Genomic DNA, 19,555 nt, shown 5'->3' with positions numbered 1-19,555 from the left:
CACTGCACCATCCCAGTTTCAGAACCTGGCTGTATGCAAATTAGTCTGTTCCTGTCCCAGTGCATGATGGGAACAGGGCAAACCAAACTACAAAAGCCAATTCTTTCACTGGGAAGGAAACAAGCTACCGGGGACCGGTTTCTGGCATTTCAGCCTCTTCGGCCCGGCTTGCTTGAATCCTGATGGTGCAATGAGCAAGGGACTCACATCTGAGTATACCCTTCCACGCTTAGGGTGGACAAAAATATTTACAACAAGGGGTGGTGAGGGACAGAGTCTCTGAATTAAACAGAATACTCTCACCCAGTCAAGAGATCAGGGCTAGATCCAACACCGTTTTTTAGCTCACTGCACCATCCCAGTTTCAGAACCTGGCTGTATGCAAATTAGTCTGTTCCTGTCCCAGTGCATGATGGGAACAGGGCAAACCAAACTACAAAAGCCAATTCTTTCACTGGGAAGGAAACAAGCTACCGGGGACCGGTTTCTGGCATTTCAGCCTCTTCGGCCCGGCTTGCTTGAATCCTGATGGTGCAATGAGCAAGGGACTCACATCTGAGTATACCCTTCCACGCTTAGGGTGGACAAAAATATTTACAACAAGGGGTGGTGAGGGACAGAGTCTCTGAATTAAACAGAATACTCTCACCCAGTCAAGAGATCAGGGCTAGATCCAACACCGTTTTTTAGCTCACTGCACCATCCCAGTTTCAGAACCTGGCTGTATGCAAATTAGTCTGTTCCTGTCCCAGTGCATGATGGGAACAGGGCAAACCAAACTACAAAAGCCAATTCTTTCACTGGGAAGGAAACAAGCTACCGGGGACCGGTTTCTGGCATTTCAGCCTCTTCGGCCCGGCTTGCTTGAATCCTGATGGTGCAATGAGCAAGGGACTCACATCTGAGTATACCCTTCCACGCTTAGGGTGGACAAAAATATTTACAACAAGGGGTGGTGAGGGACAGAGTCTCTGAATTAAACAGAATACTCTCACCCAGTCAAGAGATCAGGGCTAGATCCAACACCGTTTTTTAGCTCACTGCACCATCCCAGTTTCAGAACCTGGCTGTATGCAAATTAGTCTGTTAGTTTAGTCTGCCCTGTTCCCATGATGCACTGGGCCAGGGACAGACTGATTTGCATATAGCCAGATTCTGAGCTGGGATGGGGCAGTGAGATAAATAACGGTGATGGATCAAGCCCTGATCTTTGGACTGGGTAAGAGTGGTCTGCTCAATTCAGACACTCTGTTCATCACCACCCCCTTTTGTAAATCGATTTTGGCCACTATAGGTGTGGCAGGGTATACTCAGACATGAGTCCCTTTCTCACTGCTCCATCAGGATTCAAGCAAGCCGGGCCGAAGAGGCTGAAATGCCAGAAACCGGTCCCCGGTAGCTTGTCTCCTTTCTGGTAAAGAATTGGCTTGGTAGTTTAGTCTGCCCTGTTCCCATGATGCACTGGGCCAGGGACAGACTGATTTGCATATAGCCAGATTCTGAGCTGGGATGGGGCAGTGAGATAAATAACGGTGATGGATCAAGCCCTGATCTTTGGACTGGGTAAGAGTGGTCTGCTCAATTCAGACACTCTGTTCATCACCACCCCCTTTTGTAAATCGATTTTGGCCACTATAGGTGTGGCAGGGTATACTCAGACATGAGTCCCTTTCTCACTGCTCCATCAGGATTCAAGCAAGCCGGGCCGAAGAGGCTGAAATGCCAGAAACCGGTCCCCGGTAGCTTGTCTCCTTTCTGGTAAAGAATTGGCTTGGTAGTTTAGTCTGCCCTGTTCCCATGATGCACTGGGCCAGGGACAGACTGATTTGCATATAGCCAGATTCTGAGCTGGGATGGGGCAGTGAGATAAATAACGGTGATGGATCAAGCCCTGATCTTTGGACTGGGTAAGAGTGGTCTGCTCAATTCAGACACTCTGTTCATCACCACCCCCTTTTGTAAATCGATTTTGGCCACTATAGGTGTGGCAGGGTATACTCAGACATGAGTCCCTTTCTCACTGCTCCATCAGGATTCAAGCAAGCCGGGCCGAAGAGGCTGAAATGCCAGAAACCGGTCCCCGGTAGCTTGTCTCCTTTCTGGTAAAGAATTGGCTTGGTAGTTTAGTCTGCCCTGTTCCCATGATGCACTGGGCCAGGGACAGACTGATTTGCATATAGCCAGATTCTGAGCTGGGATGGGGCAGTGAGATAAATAACGGTGATGGATCAAGCCCTGATCTTTGGACTGGGTAAGAGTGGTCTGCTCAATTCAGACACTCTGTTCATCACCACCCCCTTTTGTAAATCGATTTTGGCCACTATAGGTGTGGCAGGGTATACTCAGACATGAGTCCCTTTCTCACTGCTCCATCAGGATTCAAGCAAGCCGGGCCGAAGAGGCTGAAATGCCAGAAACCGGTCCCCGGTAGCTTGTCTCCTTTCTGGTAAAGAATTGGCTTGGTAGTTTAGTCTGCCCTGTTCCCATGATGCACTGGGCCAGGGACAGACTGATTTGCATATAGCCAGATTCTGAGCTGGGATGGGGCAGTGAGATAAATAACGGTGATGGATCAAGCCCTGATCTTTGGACTGGGTAAGAGTGGTCTGCTCAATTCAGACACTCTGTTCATCACCACCCCCTTTTGTAAATCGATTTGTGGCCACTATAGGTGTGGCAGGGTATACTCAGACATGAGTCCCTTTCTCACTGCTCCATCAGGATTCAAGCAAGCCGGGCCGAAGAGGCTGAAATGCCAGAAACCGGTCCCCGGTAGCTTGTCTCCTTTCTGGTAAAGAATTGGCTTGGTAGTTTAGTCTGCCCTGTTCCCATGATGCACTGGGCCAGGGACAGACTGATTTGCATATAGCCAGATTCTGAGCTGGGATGGGGCAGTGAGATAAATAACGGTGATGGATCAAGCCCTGATCTTTGGACTGGGTAAGAGTGGTCTGCTCAATTCAGACACTCTGTTCATCACCACCCCCTTTTGTAAATCGATTTGTGGCCACTATAGGTGTGGCAGGGTATACTCAGACATGAGTCCCTTTCTCACTGCCCCATCAGGATTCAAGCAAGCCGGGCCGAAGAGGCTGAAATGCCAGAAACCGGTCCCCGGTAGCTTGTCTCCTTTCTGGTAAAGAATTGGCTTGGTAGTTTAGTCTGCCCTGTTCCCATGATGCACTGGGCCAGGGACAGACTGATTTGCATATAGCCAGATTCTGAGCTGGGATGGGGCAGTGAGATAAATAACGGTGATGGATCAAGCCCTGATCTTTGGACTGGGTAAGAGTGGTCTGCTCAATTCAGACACTCTGTTCATCACCACCCCCTTTTGTAAATCGATTTTGGCCACTATAGGTGTGGCAGGGTATACTCAGACATGAGTCCCTTTCTCACTGCTCCATCAGGATTCAAGCAAGCCGGGCCGAAGAGGCTGAAATGCCAGAAACCGGTCCCCGGTAGCTTGTCTCCTTTCTGGTAAAGAATTGGCTTGGTAGTTTAGTCTGCCCTGTTCCCATGATGCACTGGGCCAGGGACAGACTGATTTGCATATAGCCAGATTCTGAGCTGGGATGGGGCAGTGAGATAAATAACGGTGATGGATCAAGCCCTGATCTTTGGACTGGGTAAGAGTGGTCTGCTCAATTCAGACACTCTGTTCATCACCACCCCCTTTTGTAAATCGATTTTGGCCACTATAGGTGTGGCAGGGTATACTCAGACATGAGTCCCTTTCTCACTGCTCCATCAGGATTCAAGCAAGCCGGGCCGAAGAGGCTGAAATGCCAGAAACCGGTCCCCGGTAGCTTGTCTCCTTTCTGGTAAAGAATTGGCTTGGTAGTTTAGTCTGCCCTGTTCCCATGATGCACTGGGCCAGGGACAGACTGATTTGCATATAGCCAGATTCTGAGCTGGGATGGGGCAGTGAGATAAATAACGGTGATGGATCAAGCCCTGATCTTTGGACTGGGTAAGAGTGGTCTGCTCAATTCAGACACTCTGTTCATCACCACCCCCTTTTGTAAATCCAGTCTGTTTGGAGCCTCCTCCATAGAAGGAGCGACAAAAGGAGCCTCTAGCTTGTGTGGATTGCAAAGCTCCCATAGATTTGGCTGTATCATGTCTTTCTTCATTTTTTCAAATGCTGTGTTTACCTCTGGTCCAAACAATTGATGTTGGTTGAATGACTGATTCAAGATGGTAGTTTGCACTTCCTGCTTAAATCCTGAAATGCATAGCCACGCATGACGTCTAAGTAGGACACTAATGTTTACAGCTCTAGATGCAGTGTCTGCTACATCAAGTGCGCACTTGATTGAGGCATTTGAAATTAATTTGCCTTCTTGTATATGGTCGTTTGCCTGCGCCTTATTTTGGTCAGGTAGATGTTGTAGTAGTATCTCTAACTGGTCATAGTAAGCCCTGTCATATCTTGCAAGGAGGGCTTGTGTGTTAGCTATACGCCATGTATTGGTAGCTTGTGCAGCTATCCTTTTGCCTGAAGCATCCATCACCTTAGATTCTTTATCTTCACCTGATGTCTGTGAGTTTGCTCTTTTTCTAGCATTTGACACGACTAGGGAATCTAAGGGGAGCTGTCCTTCAATGTAGGCAGGATCCCCAGGAGCAGGCCTATACTTTTTCAATTCTAGGGTTTCGAATCCTAGAACGTACAGGATCTTTAAATACTTCTGGAGCATGTTTGATAACCCCTTTAATCATAGGCAGAATTTGAACAGACTTTTGTGATTGTTCAAACTTATCTAATAAAAAGTCTTCCTCTGCCTCATCTGAATGCATGGTGACCCCATGATAGATGGCAGCCCTATTCAGTAAGTGCCCAAAACCAATATTGTCTTCTGGGGGAGAAGGTTTTGATGGATATGAAAGTGGGTCAGGAATATCTGGCACATCTTGTGGGTTTGGGTACTCCCAATCTGGATCATCAAGAGGGTAGGGAAAAGGCTCATCTGGGTCTGCCCCTCCCCCTATGCTATACTCATCGTCATTTGGAGGTGTATGTGTTGAAGGATGAGGAGGAGAGTTCTCAGGAAAATTTGGAGGTGAAATGTTAAGGGGAACAAGAGATGAAGGAGAATGAAGTATAGGAGAAGAAAGGTACATAGGAGATGTGTCAGAGTCCTTCTTGACAGGCACTGCAGGTGTAGGTGCTGTGTACGATTTCCTTTTCCTGTGTGGTGTAGTGGATACATGACCTGTCTTTGGGTCAATGTAGATCTTCTTTTGTAGAGGATCAGGTTGGAAAAGTTCTTCTCCTTGCAGAACCTTTGCCGGCGCCGATTTTTTCGGTTCCGGGCGTGGCTGCTGCTCGTCTTTAGCCTTAGGAGTTGTTACTGTGTCCTTTGGCGTAGGTGTTGGCACCAAAGGTATTGTTTTCGGAGTTGAAGGCTGTTTCGAGGGCTTGAGCGCATCGGAATCAGGCCTTGTAGGTTTCGGTACCGAAGATATTGGCTTCGGAGTAGAAGCTGGTCTCGTCAGCCTCTAGGCGTCAGACGCTGGCTTCATAGATTTGTCTTTAGAAGTCAACCGTTTCGGAGCAGGGACTTCTTTCGGTTTCGGTGCAGAGGGAGCTGGTGGGATCGGCATGTGCAGCTTGCTCGGTAAGGAGCTACCGGAAGGTTTGAGTATTTTCTTCAGAGCCGGGCTCGATGGCGGGACTTTCAAAGTGTTTTTCGGTCGCGACTGGGCCCCAGAGGCAGAGTGTTGACCGTTGCCTTCGATTTGGGTGCTGGGTATGTGGCAGGGGCACGCGCTGACCCGATGGTATGGAGTCATCTGCCTCAGATACAATTTGGAGATCGTCTGAATCTTCTTCGGGGATGAGCAGAACCTCTTTGTCGAAGATATCCACTCGTTCCGGAGCCGATCTCTGCATGTCGTGTCGACGGGCCCTCCGATCTCGAATGGTCTTCTTGGATCGAAAGGATGCACAGGCTGTACAGCTGGATTCGTCGTGTTCTGGCGATAAGCACAGGTTACAGACCTTGTGATGGTCACTGTGTGGAAATTTTGCTCCACACTTGAGGCATCTTTTGAATGGCGTCCTTTACATGAGGTGTAGGTCCTCACGGCGTGGATAGGCCCAACGGCCCGCCTCGACGACCGGAATCGAGGTGATTGAGTCAAGTCGACGTTTATCGATATCAAGAGTAGTTTGGTTAAGTTTCATTAAGTCTTTAATCGTCAAAGTACTTGAAAAGTAGATTTCGAACCAGAGCGGAAAAGTTTCATCCGAACCCAGTGGCGAAAAAAAACAATCTAAGGATGGAGCCGATGCACATGCGCATTATCGTCCAAGGGAGGAGTCGCCTATCTCGTGACTACAAAAGACTTCTTCCAAGATGAAAACAACATGCAATCATCCGAGCCCAAAACCAGGTGGTGATCTAATGCCAACATCAGGTGGCGATCTAATGCAAAGTGTAGAATCTGCAGCTCATCTGCCTCAAACTTACATTTATGGAATTTTAGGAGTGTCAATTTACCCCCCCTAGTTTCTCTAAAGGTGAAAAAAGATTACAGACCGGTATGGGCTAGAGTGGATTCGGGGAGAGAGGATCTTAATGGAACACTAGGGTGGGCAACAAGGGGCAAGGGACGGTAAAAATAACCATGCTGCAAAACTGCGATGTGATGAGGGGAGATGGGTGGTTCCCCAGACGTTGTAAAATTGACTTCTCTAGAGATGGTGAACTAAAACTCAAAAAACACACAATCTCCTGGGAATTTTTTTAGAGCTTCTACCCACCCAGCTCACTCTTCTCACCATCTTAATGTCACTGAAAAAAGTCCATGTGTCCCCATTCTTTAACCCACCCAATTCAAGGCTTTGTTTCATAAAGACTCTGTAAAGAAGAAGTTTATTACCTTCAGTTACGCATTATCTGGTAGAGACTATCTAGCAGCAGATTCCTTACCTCTGAATTTCCCAGGCATTAGGCTGGATCGGGAAACTTTTGCTCGAGCAATACCCCTTGCACTCACGGTCGGATGGCTCCATTCGGCTTCATGTGACGTCGTCGGCGTCGTGGTTAGCATCAGTTAGGACGTCGCTTTCACCTATATAGGCACCAGCCAAGCGCGGACGTCAGTACTTTTCATATTCTTCGACACCAAATGCGCAGATCCATGAAGTAACTGACGTAAAAGTGTGCAAAGCTAGGGCCCTGAAAAGGGGAGTAACCCTAGCCCTGACAAAATCAGTCCGCTAAGCGAGGAGGCATGTGTGGGCCTGTAAGGAATCTGCAGCTAGATAGAGTCTCTACCAGATAACAAGTTACCAAAGGTAAGTAACGTGTTCATTTGATAGAGACAGATTTCTTACCTTTGAATTAGATACCCAAGCCATAACATAATGGCGGTGAGCTGCGGACCAATACCTTACACTAGGAAGGCCTGAAGGACCGAACAAGCAAAATGCATGTCCCTGCGGACAGGACTGTCCAGGCAGCAGTGCTTGGCAAAAGTATGCAAAGATGCCCACCTTGCTGCCAGACAGATGTTCAGGACTGGGACACCCTGAGCCAAGACCTTAGTCGCAGCCTTTCCCCTGGTGGAAAGGGCCCTTAATCCCTCAGGGGGCTGAGTCTTAGCCAGGGCATAGCAGATCTTAATGCAGAAAATGACCCCGCGAAAAATGGGCCTTTACTGCCCTGCCCGCCCATGCTTAGCTCCCACGTTTATCACAAAGAGTAAGTTGTCCACCTGGAAAGCTTTTGTACGGTTATGGTAGAACAGCAATGCTCTTTTTGGGTAACAGATGGTGGAGACACTCCTCTTCCTTAGTGGGATGCAGGGGAGCAAAGAAGGATGGGATGGGGTCACCACCTTCGACAGGAATGAAGCACATTTGGAAAGGACATCATGTAGGGAGGCGTACAAGATAGTGCCTGCAACTCACTCACGCTCAGGGCAGATGTAATCGCCACTAGAAAGGCTGTCTTGATGATAAGCTGTAAGTATTGCTGACACTGCGCATTCTCTTTAGAGGCGAACAGATCTAACCAAGGTTCTCCCCACTTCTGACTAGAGACACCATTCGTGATCCGCTAGGCATCGGCGGCTGAGTTTGTCCGCACTGGCGTTCAGAGAACCTGTCAGGTGTTGAACCACCAGGGTTATGCCCTGCTGTTCCAGTCATGTCCAGAGACGCAAGGCCTCTGACAAAGGGTTCATGACCCTACCCAGCCCTGTTTGTTGAATTACCACATGGCGGTTGTTTTGTCCGTGAACACCTGCACAAACTTTCCCTTGAAAGAGGGAAGAAATGCTTTTAATGCCACTCGAAGCTCCAAAAAGTCAGCATGGAGCCCCAATTCTACCAGAGACCAGTGTCCCCTGTTGATCTCCACCTCTCCGAAATGGCCACCCTATCCAGGAAGTGACGCATCTGTCACTAATGTGAGTTCTGGATGCGTAAGGGGGCAGCCATTGACCCAAACGCGGTTCGTCAACCACCATTTCAGATCTCTCCCAGTTCCTTCCGAGATCAGCACCACATCGGTGATATTTCCTCGATACTGTGCCCACTGGAACTTCAGATTTCACCGCAGAGCCCGCATAAACCACCTGGTATGCTTTACCAATAGCCTCAGAGTCAGTCTCGCCGAAATCCAGGGCAGAGGCTGAAACATCGAAATTAGAACCGGAATATTCTGGACTCGATGCTCGGGAGGATAGGCCCAAAACTGCAATGATCCTTCTCCAGCTGTTCTTGATTTGGCAGAATGGGAGAAGGAAACGCAGAGAATAGCCCTCCTGAATATCAGCAAGACCCACTTGTCCGATGTTTTGGACCTCCAGTGGGTGAGATGGTGATGGATTCGCCCACCAACGGGAGTGGTGTGGTGTGGTCTTGCAGAGTCAGACTAGGAATTGTTGGCGGCTGCGGCTACTGAGGGCAGGTTTGCAGACAACTACTGCGCCTTGCATTCCTTGGTCGCAATGAGCTGTGTCCACGTCCCGCACAACTTGGGAAGTCTGTACAGGAAGGTGGTTGCGATTGGGCTGGCACAGCTGGAAACCCGTTCCATTGCCATGAAAGGGGTGAAAGCTAGACTGACCACAAGGTGTAGAAAAGAGGCCCAAGGATCTGGCTGTAGCTTGAGAGTCCTTGAACAACACAAGAGCCATCTCCTCAAAAAGATGGGATCCATCTAATGGCATGTCTGTCAAGTTTGCCTGGACATTGCCAGAGAAGCCAGTTGTTCTAAGCCAGGCGTGGCCACGGTCGATGAAATCGCTCTGCCCAGCGAGTCAGTCATATCAAGGCCACACCTTATGGTGAATTTTTCTGTATCTCTGTATCTCTTCTGTCCTTAACCACTCGAGCGAGCACTGCTCGGGCCTCCTACAGGACTAGTGGCAGCACTTGCGCAACTGTCTCCCAAAGGGAGTTGGACAAACAGGCCAATAAGCATGAGGTATTCACCAACCGCAATGCCTTGCTGGAGGAAGAAAACTACGTCCCAAGTAAATCGAGCCTCTTGGATTCTTTATCCAGAGGGGTGTAAGAAAATGCACCCCTAGAGGTAGAAGCCTGTACCAGCAAGCTTTCAGGGGTGGAGTGTTGGTGGAGGAACTTTGGGTCACCCGGGCGATGGCGGCATGCCATTGTCCTATTCATAGGAGCCCCTGTACTAGGCTTAGACCAATTGCCCAGAAGGACATCAGTAAGTGCCTCATTGAAGGGCAAAAGGGGTTCAGAGGTGGAAGCCAGAGGCTGAAGCCCTTTGGTCAGGAGATTAGTTCCGACCTGCAAAGAGGACAACTCCAGTCCGGAGACCTCAGCTGCTCTCTTGACCACCATGACCCCTCCTCCATAGCCACAGTTGGCAGAGAGAGCATGCCAGTATCTGGGGAAGTGTCCACTGGCCTCCCCAATTTCCCCATACCAGTCTACAGAAACATCCTGGTGTTCTAGAGTCCATAGACCCCCTTAGTTATTTCCCAAGCCTTACAAATCATCAAAATGTTCACGCGACAACATAGAACCTCAGGGTTCAAGCGACATCTAAATCAGCATAAGCGATGCCATTCCAATTCTGTATCTTCTGGGATAAGGAAGGGGCTGGGACTGCACCAACTTCGGGTCCGATGCTAGGGAAGGTCGCAATGGCACGACCAGCGTCATCCTGGATCCAGGATCGGATCCCTGAGGCCCCACCAGTGCAGTAGCTGGAGCAGACTGTGTCGAATCCAACGGGGCCCCTTCCGACCACGCGGGGTCAGAGGTTTCGACCAGCTCAAATACGCGGTGCATGGCCTCATAAAAATCTTTAATTTTTGCAGGGACGCTCTGGCTCCCGGCAAGGGAGGGAGGCGCGAAGTCAACCCTGACTCCAGGTCAGCAGAACCGTGGCTAGAGCATCAGCGCTCCTTACCTAGTTCATCGACAGACAATTGAGGTGAAGATGAAGTCCGTTTGGACTTCTTCTTCTTGTGCCTCTTTCCAGAGTGTCCCGATGACCTCGAGTGGGACATAGAGAACTTGGGGCTCTGGGAGCTGTCACACAACCTCCTCTTTGACCGGGACCTCTACAGAGTTTCACTGGATGGTGTCGCCTGCCGGGCTGCAAGGAGCTTCATAGCTCGCTTCTGCAAGGCCTTTGGAGCCATAGCCCAACAGTCCGAGCACGACTTCGAGACGTGGTCCTGCTCGAGACACCAGAGACAGAAAAGGTGGGGTGTCGGTTACCGACATCATGCGGTGACAGGCACCGCACAATTTAAACCTCGTCTCCCTCGAAGACATCCTCGCACACGATGGAGAAAAAGAAAATTCTGAAGTGGACAAAAAGTCAAAAAAAGCCTGTCAAAAAGCAACAGTGGGTTAGCTCTTCCCAGATCAGGGCTGAACTGGTGCAGAAAGAAAAGAACAGAGGTCTGCACGCCTGGGTGGCACCTATGTAGTTGGCCGCGTCGTCATAACCCACTCTAAAGATGCCAACGTCACGCGGAGCCAAATGAAGCCCCCTGGCGGCGCGCACAAGGGGTATTGCTCAAGCAGAAGTTTACGGATCCAGCCTGACGCCTGAGAAATTCAAAAGTAAGGAAATTACATCTAGAAGTCTCTATCAGATTGAAGGAGTTAAGGGAGGGACCTTTGCTAATAGCACTACATAAGGCGTAGCTTCAGGGGGTAGATCAACAAAACCTGGGTCATCAGGGGATCTGGGCTCTACCTGTTCCATGTCACTACATACTACAGTTAGAGTTGGTATGGGTAAGGGTATGTTATGAGGAGATGGCGTAAACCTGGGACCGCCAGTGGAAAGTTGCTCTTCGTGACCCTGAATAGGCAGGAGTGGTTGAGGGGATAGAACGCTCCTTAGCTGCAGGAGGGAATCAGCATTAGAATTAGCATATACTTTCAGCAAGTCTAAACAATTAAAGGACACTTTTCCACATGTAGCAACCGCTCTGCTAATGAGTCAAAGATAGATTTTACTGAAGCTTCAAAGGCCTGTACTGCAACATGTAACATCTTCAAGGCTTCATAAGTCACCCCAACAGTCCTTGATCTCAGCTTGATGCCTGTGAAATCAGTATCCCCCCCCCCCCCCCCCCCCCCTGTATAATACCGGATGATTTTAAACATGGCCCTGGGATTTTCGGATGCTACAAAGGAGGGTTGTGGTCACAAGTAAGAAGATGAGGCCACATCCAAAACAGCGTAACCAATTGCAGCACAGGAAGATGCATCGCCACCCACAGCCTGACCAGGGCTGCAAACGGGGAACACATTGAGGCAGAGGAGGGTTCCTTCAGTCCTTGCTGGGAGGTACCATGGGCAACGATCAGGTTTTGTTGGCATGACCCAATTCTCGCTTCAACTGTAGGGATCTTTTTATTTTATGCACCCATAGCGTAGACAGATCAGGACTCACCCTCATGACCTACGCCGACGACTCACAGATCATGTTTTCCTTGTCTGAATCCAGCCCTTCATCCCAGTCTCCCCTCAAAATAGGTCCCCAAAACATCTTCAGCTGGATGACTAGACACCAGCTAAAGCTTAATGGAGGAAAAAACTGAGATCCTTCTCCTGGGGAAACAACATGAACTGTGGAACCCCTCCCACTGGCCTTCCCAGATGGGCATTTTCCCAACCCCAGCCACCCAGGTACGCAATCTGGGGGTCATTGTGGATAGCTCCCTCTCCATGAAACAACAGGCCAGCAAAGTCGCCGGCCTTTGCTTTACCATCATGAAGTGGCTGAGGAAAATCCTTTGGATGTTACCCATCTCCACCCGAAAAACGTAGTCAATGCCCTCATTACACCCCGGCTTGACTACGGTAACATCCTGTACCTAGGCTCAAATAAAGCCGTAGTTCGGCGGCTTCAGCTTGTCCAGAACTCAGCTGTCAGGCTACTGTGTAGAATTCCTAAAACTACCAGGGTCTCGAACTACCGACGTGATCTGCACTGGCGCAGGGTAGAAAACCGAATTAGATTTAAAGCCCTGAACTATATGTTTAGAATAAAAGCAGGTACTGCACCCAAATACCTACTAGCACTTGCCCATCCCTACACTCCCAAACGCAATCTACGGTCGCAATCAGCAGCCAACTTTTGTGTGCCTAGGTTCAAACTTGCAAGAATGGGAGGCAGATCCTTTGCCCATCTAGGACCAACCCTCTGGAACGCACTCCCTCCCTATATTCGCAAGGCGGAAAACCACGCTAGGTTCAGAAAACATCAAAACCTGGTTGTTCGAGCAATAACATGAACCACCCTGCAAACCCTTGCCACCTTCTGTGCTGTGTCTCGGCACCGGGAAACCCTTTTTGGGTAGCTGTTGCGCCGTACAAGTTTAATAAATAAATAAATAAATTGGGCCGGTAATAGACGTCAAAACAGAACAATGAGGCTTATTGGACGGCCTCCATTTTGCCACAGCCGCAGACTTCACCCACCTATCTTTATTTGAATGTCTGTCTCCATATCTGTACATTTGGAGGGGTATCTTTACCTCAGCTGACACCGTGTTTGTCTGCAGCTGGAGCCCCCTACTTCACTCGAGTCTTGGAATCATTGGCCAAAGAGGTTAGGTCCATAGTTAGTCCCAGGATAGGCTGCTTTGGACTGTGACCAACGGCTTTCCAGCTTCCGGTCCCTTGCAGGACTCGAGCAAATCAGACACCTTATGACTCATCTCATGCTCAAACAAAAATGTTTGCCATATTTTGTGCGTTTTTCCTTTTGCTGAACTTTACCACTGTATGAGGCTAAGAAAGCTCCTGGAAAGCAGAACTTTCTAATGAAGCACATGTTACAGTGACTGGACCCCAACCTTCAGGTATATAGATACCATGTGTGGTGAACACAAACCTTCAAACTGGGCAGATGACCAAGGCTGGACAGTCAAGTAAAACTTTTTTTAATTTTTCAACTGCTGTGCGTATGGCAATTTCTGATACAAGGCTCCCTTGCACAGGATAAGACATGCAGGTTTCAGTCTTGTGCTGGACATTAAGTAGGTAGACCCAGGCAATAGAAGACCGTAGCCCGAAACTCTCAGATACAATCCCCAAATAAACTACTTCATTGCTTGGGTCAAGTAAAAGAGAAGCTAGCTTACCTGTAACATCAGCTCTGTATAGTGGGTATCTTCAATAAATTCATACATTTAAAGAAATGCAACCCTCGCAATGCAGGAAACCTGTATTGTACCTTTAAGCAGCCAAAGACCTACAAATCCTAAGAATGTAGAACACTGATAGTTAGCCCTTCTGTTCATTTTCACGGTCTACTGGTGACAATGGGATCAAGCAATCTGATTTCCATTCCTGTGGCTCCATTGTGAAGGAGGTAGGGTTGGTTATGGACTTAAGAGAAAATTCCCATGGTAGCAAACTCATGCTAGACTAATGAAAGATGTCCTTCTCCATCATGTGATCTTCATTAATATTCATAAGTACCGAATGTGAAGAGACTAGCAAGGTCATTCCTTTCTAAAAGAGTTGAGAGAGCAGTATCGAACAAAACAGAGGGAAACATTCCAATATGCAAGACTGAAATTATTTTCCAAGAAGGTTCTAGCATTTTGAAGTCAATCTTACTGGCGAGGCCGAGAAGAGAACCCAATTACTTTTAAGACTGATGTATGTGTTTGCCATGTCTTTATTTACTGATAATCAAACAATAGGGCAACCCAATAGCCCGAGGGAAGCTGGGACATATTACCAATAAAACAAATAAGGGTGCTTTCCACGGAACGTTTCTTACACGAATATTAAGGAAACGCCATGCTTCAAGGGAAAAAGTAGTTACCGAAGGGCATAATGCTACAGTGATTGGCCTCTTGTTACAACCGGTGGCATTTGGAACTTTGGCATCCCCTCGGAAATGGCTTGAAATATTCCTGTGCAGATGATCTAATGCACATTAACATGGATGCGTCATTAGTTATTAACCATACTCCTAGTGGATGTGTGGGATTTATTGCATACCAGTTTTTATGTTGGACAATGTAATTCATGCACTTCAATTTATTTTGGCTAAACTTCGGGCACAGTGCCCAACCTGTTCCAATTTTCTAGTGGTTTTGTTATACCTGTCGTACCTTTCTACTAATGTCCCTATTTGTCTTATATTGGATATTTACTTCATGAGAATGCCTTTTTGCCCCAAGGATGGTCTCACACGCTTATGGCTGGAAGAGACTGAAACATTGACTATATCTCTTATTATCGTCACAAGAATAGGACACCTCACCTATGTAACTATTCTACTTCATTGGAGCTGGAACCGATTGCCTAGATAGTGGATTTGCTATTTTTAACTAACTTCTTTGTCTCGTCTATTTCCATACGTTATGTTCAATTATTGTGTGTTGTATGGGATTTTTATATATGTTTACATAAATAATTGATTTTTGTAATTATATAACTTTTTTTTATATTTTAAGCAGCATCCATGGTTACCTTTATCCCCCTTTATTAACTTTTCTTTTTTCCTCAATGAACTCTGTTGAACTAACACCGTTATTTCTTTATTTACAGCAATTAAAGACTGTTTAAAAACATCTCTGCTTTCGTGTGTGCCGAATGCAACATTGTACAGATTTAAGTAAGACTGGAGTCAACCCTTTACTGACAAATGAAAGCCCACTGTTAATATTGAACCAAATTATAAACTACAGTGTGCAGTCTTTCTTGTAAAGACACATTAGATCAAGTTGAGAGAAAATTCTTTGGGTGCGCTACCACTTCAACCTTTTAGACAACAGCCATCATTGGAGAATGGGGAGAGGGGTGGGAGGGAGGTAGGTCGGTAGGTGAAGGAATCCTGTGTTCAGTGAGACAACAAAAAAAAAAAAAAAAGGACACTGACCACTTCTGTGGAATAATTGATGTTAAAATAGGAATGCAAGCATGTAATGATGTAAACAAAAAGGCTGAGAATGAGAGGTTTTCACATGTTGGCTTCAGTATGCAAGCACAACAGTTAACCAAAGAAGTATGCCAGGAATTATACCTGCCTGCTACTATATCAGCTATTTGCCAGGGACTTAAGAACAGATCGCTATCATCCTAGGACTGGAAAACAGCCAGTTGATTTGATCTGTGCTGAACTGCTTGATGATGGGCTCCTCTAGCATGATTTGCTTGGCGCTAGTTGAAATGAAATGTAATTGGGACATAAACTAGATTAAGAGAGATTAATACAAAAAGAAGGAAAAAAGCGAAACAGTGTGCCCTCAGATTGTACAAGACACTAAAATGTTAAGATCAAAACTATACGACCGTAACTTTTGCAAACCTTCTCATGTCAAGGCTAGGTATATTAAAAATAAATTGCTAAAACTGACACAGTAGTAGAGGTATCTTACTAAGACACAGAACAAGATTTAGAAGCAAATCTGGCAGCTATGAGAGCTCTGAAAACAAGCAAACGACTGTCTGGCACAGTTGCTCAGCAAGTTTGATTGCTCAGCAGGTTCTTCACTTAATTCTATTGGATGTTCCAAATGACTAACTTTAAAAGTTCCCAGCATCATGTTGGAAAAAGAGTATCTAGTTTCTGTTGATCATCCCAGCTTGGCTTAAGATTTTCCTCAAAGAAACTAAAAATAGATGGAAAATTCACTAGCTCTATCAATGATTCAGGAAATAGTTATAGGATTCCCCAGCCTAATAGTTAACAATTTTACTGCATATGTTATGGATAACGACTGTGAAGTCCTCTTTGCTACTCTAGTTCATAAGACTCCTTTCTATTCTAGAACCTTCAAGAAAAAAAATCTTTCTAATTGTGTGAGGGTTCCGGTATCTGGGAAATGGAGAGACAAACCCCTCTAATAATTAGATATGTTGGATGCACAATGGGAGTAAGAAATAATATTGCAGTACTTCAGTTTAGATACAATTGTTATTTACGAATCTAGGACCCTAGTGTAATTTTCCTGATTCATGCCCATATATAGGTATAAATCACCCGATCCTTATATAGGCATAGAAATCATACCCATATTTAGACTGAGCCTATGCAGCCCAAATACGGCATGGCTACTTCCACTAAGTTCCAAGAATCCAAACGATTTCTTAGAAAACCCGCCTTCAGCAGCTAGGGACTTCCCCTTGCCTGAATACTAATTTATCTAGGAAATCATGGAGTTTTCAAAGAACTGAGTCTTTGATGACGTTATTATGTCCAATCATACATCAAACTCGGCCCCTTCAAGGTATAAATATGCCTACATTTGCCCAGACAAACACAGTGGTTTAGAGCAGATCGACTATCTACTTGCCCGACGCGCCCTGCAGCAGCAAGTGCCGAAGGAAGCCGACCCTCCAGCTGACGCACTGAGAGACGCTGTCTTTTCTCCTGCCGAGAAATCCAGCTCCAGTGTTGCCAGGCTACCCTTGAGGGTTGCTGGGAAATCGAGTCCTGAGAGGGAGATACAAGACCGCCTTCATTCTAAAACCAAGGTACGGAGCTGAGTAGACCCTTGGAGAATTCTCAGATAGATTCTTGGCAGACAAAATACTAATACTTAAACTACACCTCACTTACTTCTTCCCTTGTACTAGACTTAGGTTAGTTACACCAGGGTAGGTATATTTTTAGAAGCACCAGTTGAGTACTTTTAGTCATTATTTTATCACTGTATGTATTTTATATGTTTTAGGCATTTCATGGCTTAGAAATCATATCATGCTCTTACAGTACTATTTTAGCATACTCTTTGTATTATATGCCTTGTATTTTACAACCAGTATTATGATTGTAGCAGTACATTTCTTATGCTTGAGAAAGAAGACTGTTCAATAAATACTTTTATTGAAAACTTGGAAGCGGGTAAGTCCACCCCACTCGGCTGCAGTACCGAGCGTCGTGATCATGTGTACGTTCACCTCCCCTTTCCTCATCAAGGCATGCGTGCAATTTTAACGAACGCCGCCTGCTCTCCCTTCACTAATCTAAAAATAAAGGGCAAGGTTCACAAGCACTACCATTAGTGTAAATTCACTACGGGACAATACCGGCATTTTAACCAGCCCCGGGTTGCGACACCTCCTTTTCCCATTAAGAATTGCGTGCACTTGTATCTATCGCCGCCTTCCTTCTCTTCACTACTTGACAACAGAGAGGGCAATGGTTCCACCATGAGCACTGTCATTAGTGATAAATTCACCCCTGGGCAATAGACACAATTTTTAACTAGCCCCGGTTTGCAGCACATGGAAGCCTATTATCAATTCCCTGAGTTAGAGAGTTCAAATTAATTTCTTAACCCCTTTTTGGCCATTAAACCCCAATGCTAATAACGGTTTTTAACTTGGTCAGACTATCTCTATATGAGAAGGTCACCGATCCATTCCTTCTCTTTCACAGATCTTATGGCCATTGAGCCTCAAACTTCATAGGCGATTCAATACAACATGCTATCCGTGGGTAAGTAGTCCCACTGTCCGTTTCACTGTCCGTTGTCGACTTATCTGTCCATTTTACCTACAACCCCCCCCCGACACACAACCTGTCACTTTGCTTACAGACTGTCGTGCAACATTTCCTTGTCTTGAAAAAGACCCGCCGCGACCTTAGACACAGGCACAGAAGGGTCGAAACGTCGACATCCCACAACAGGCCATTGACCTCTAGGATATCAAAGACTAAAAGAAATATTGAGAATTCCTAGACATTCATCAGTATATGGCCTCCGAAAAATAACAGTGTATATATGTATATATTGATTGTATAGATTTGTATCTCTCACTGTACATATTTTTTCACCACTTGATCACTATTCACCAGTGTCACTATTTTTGCACAAAAATCCACTTTAACAGTCTTTTGTCTGTATTAAATGAAATACCAATTGAATGAATTTAATTCATATAAATACGAAAATGCAATGAATAAGACCTTGAGTCATTAATTGTGAGGTTCTGAATTGTGTTGTCTTAAGAGGGGGTTTTTCAACTACAATAATAGTATTCTTTGAATTACTCATGTTTTGCACCTGACAGAACCGTTGTTTATATTAACCATTAATTACCCAGGTTCTGAGGGACACAGGGTCACCCCTTTTTCTTTAAATATTGTACTTTACAACCAGTATTACGATTGTAGTAGTACATTTCTTATGCTTGAGAAAGAAGACTGTTCAATAAATACTTTTATTGAAAACGCCTGTCTCTATTTTCTGGCACTCACAATTAAGTCTAATAGATTCGATAGAGACCTAGTTGACCTCAGTCCTACGTCTAAACTACAGGATATATTATTCCAATGTGCAGAGCCTATTGGGAATATAGGAACTACACTACACAATGACAATTCTACGGCAGTAAGCATTTGGAGTCTAAAGAGTTTTTGTTTGGAAATCAGACTGGACAACTAAGCTTATTAGTGCGCTCAATAATGTATTCAATAATGTATTTACAATACATTAAAATGGAATTGGAGGAGTTCCTTCAGTGTTGACAGCCGCAAAGTGTTAAGGAAGGACTATCTCAAAACAAGCATTTGCAATGCAATAGGTCTCGCATTTACGAGAGTTTAAGATATTGCCATTAAAAATGACAATGCCTTTAATTTAGGTTTTAAAAACCAAAACATAAATAAAAGGCATTGTCAGTTACAAAGCCACTTGCTCAAACTCTCATTAATTCGAGACCTATTGCATTTCAAATGCTTGTTATTTCTGGGGTGGGGGCAATATAGAGGGGCAGGTGGGCAGTTAACTCTGACCTGTTGGCTATGCCAATGCTTGCTTTTTTCTTCTTCTGGACATTGTTTCCGAAATATTTCTTGCCCTTGGGAGCTTGTTAGCGAAGAGGGACACCAGCCCCCTTGGTTGAACGTTACAAACCGTGAGTGTGGATTGAAGACGTGAATGCAGGCCCTTTGTTATCGCTCTGTATTTCCGAGGAATTTCCCATCCCCCACCTCTCCAGCTTGCTGGAGTTGCATAGCTGTGAGTTTTAAGAGCGTCTTACCTTGGTGCTCTGCGCGCAGACTGCCTCGCATGGGGGGGGGGGTTTAGGTGGATTTTCAATTTATTTTAGATTAATGTTTTT

The 19,555-nt window shown here is 46.1% G+C and overlaps 1 protein-coding gene across 4 annotated transcripts in view; it reads right to left on the bottom strand.

Annotated features, from left to right (window-relative positions):
* The window catches only part of RSPRY1 (ring finger and SPRY domain containing 1), a 300,486-nt gene that overhangs the window by 9,541 nt on the left and 271,390 nt on the right, over positions 1-19,555 (bottom strand). The window lies entirely within an intron of this gene.

Source organism: Lissotriton vulgaris, chromosome 12, assembly GCF_964263255.1.
Source record: "Lissotriton vulgaris chromosome 12, aLisVul1.2, whole genome shotgun sequence".
NCBI classification, from domain to species: domain Eukaryota; kingdom Metazoa; phylum Chordata; class Amphibia; order Caudata; family Salamandridae; genus Lissotriton; species Lissotriton vulgaris.
This window is presented reverse-complemented; position numbering and strand designations above follow the sequence as displayed.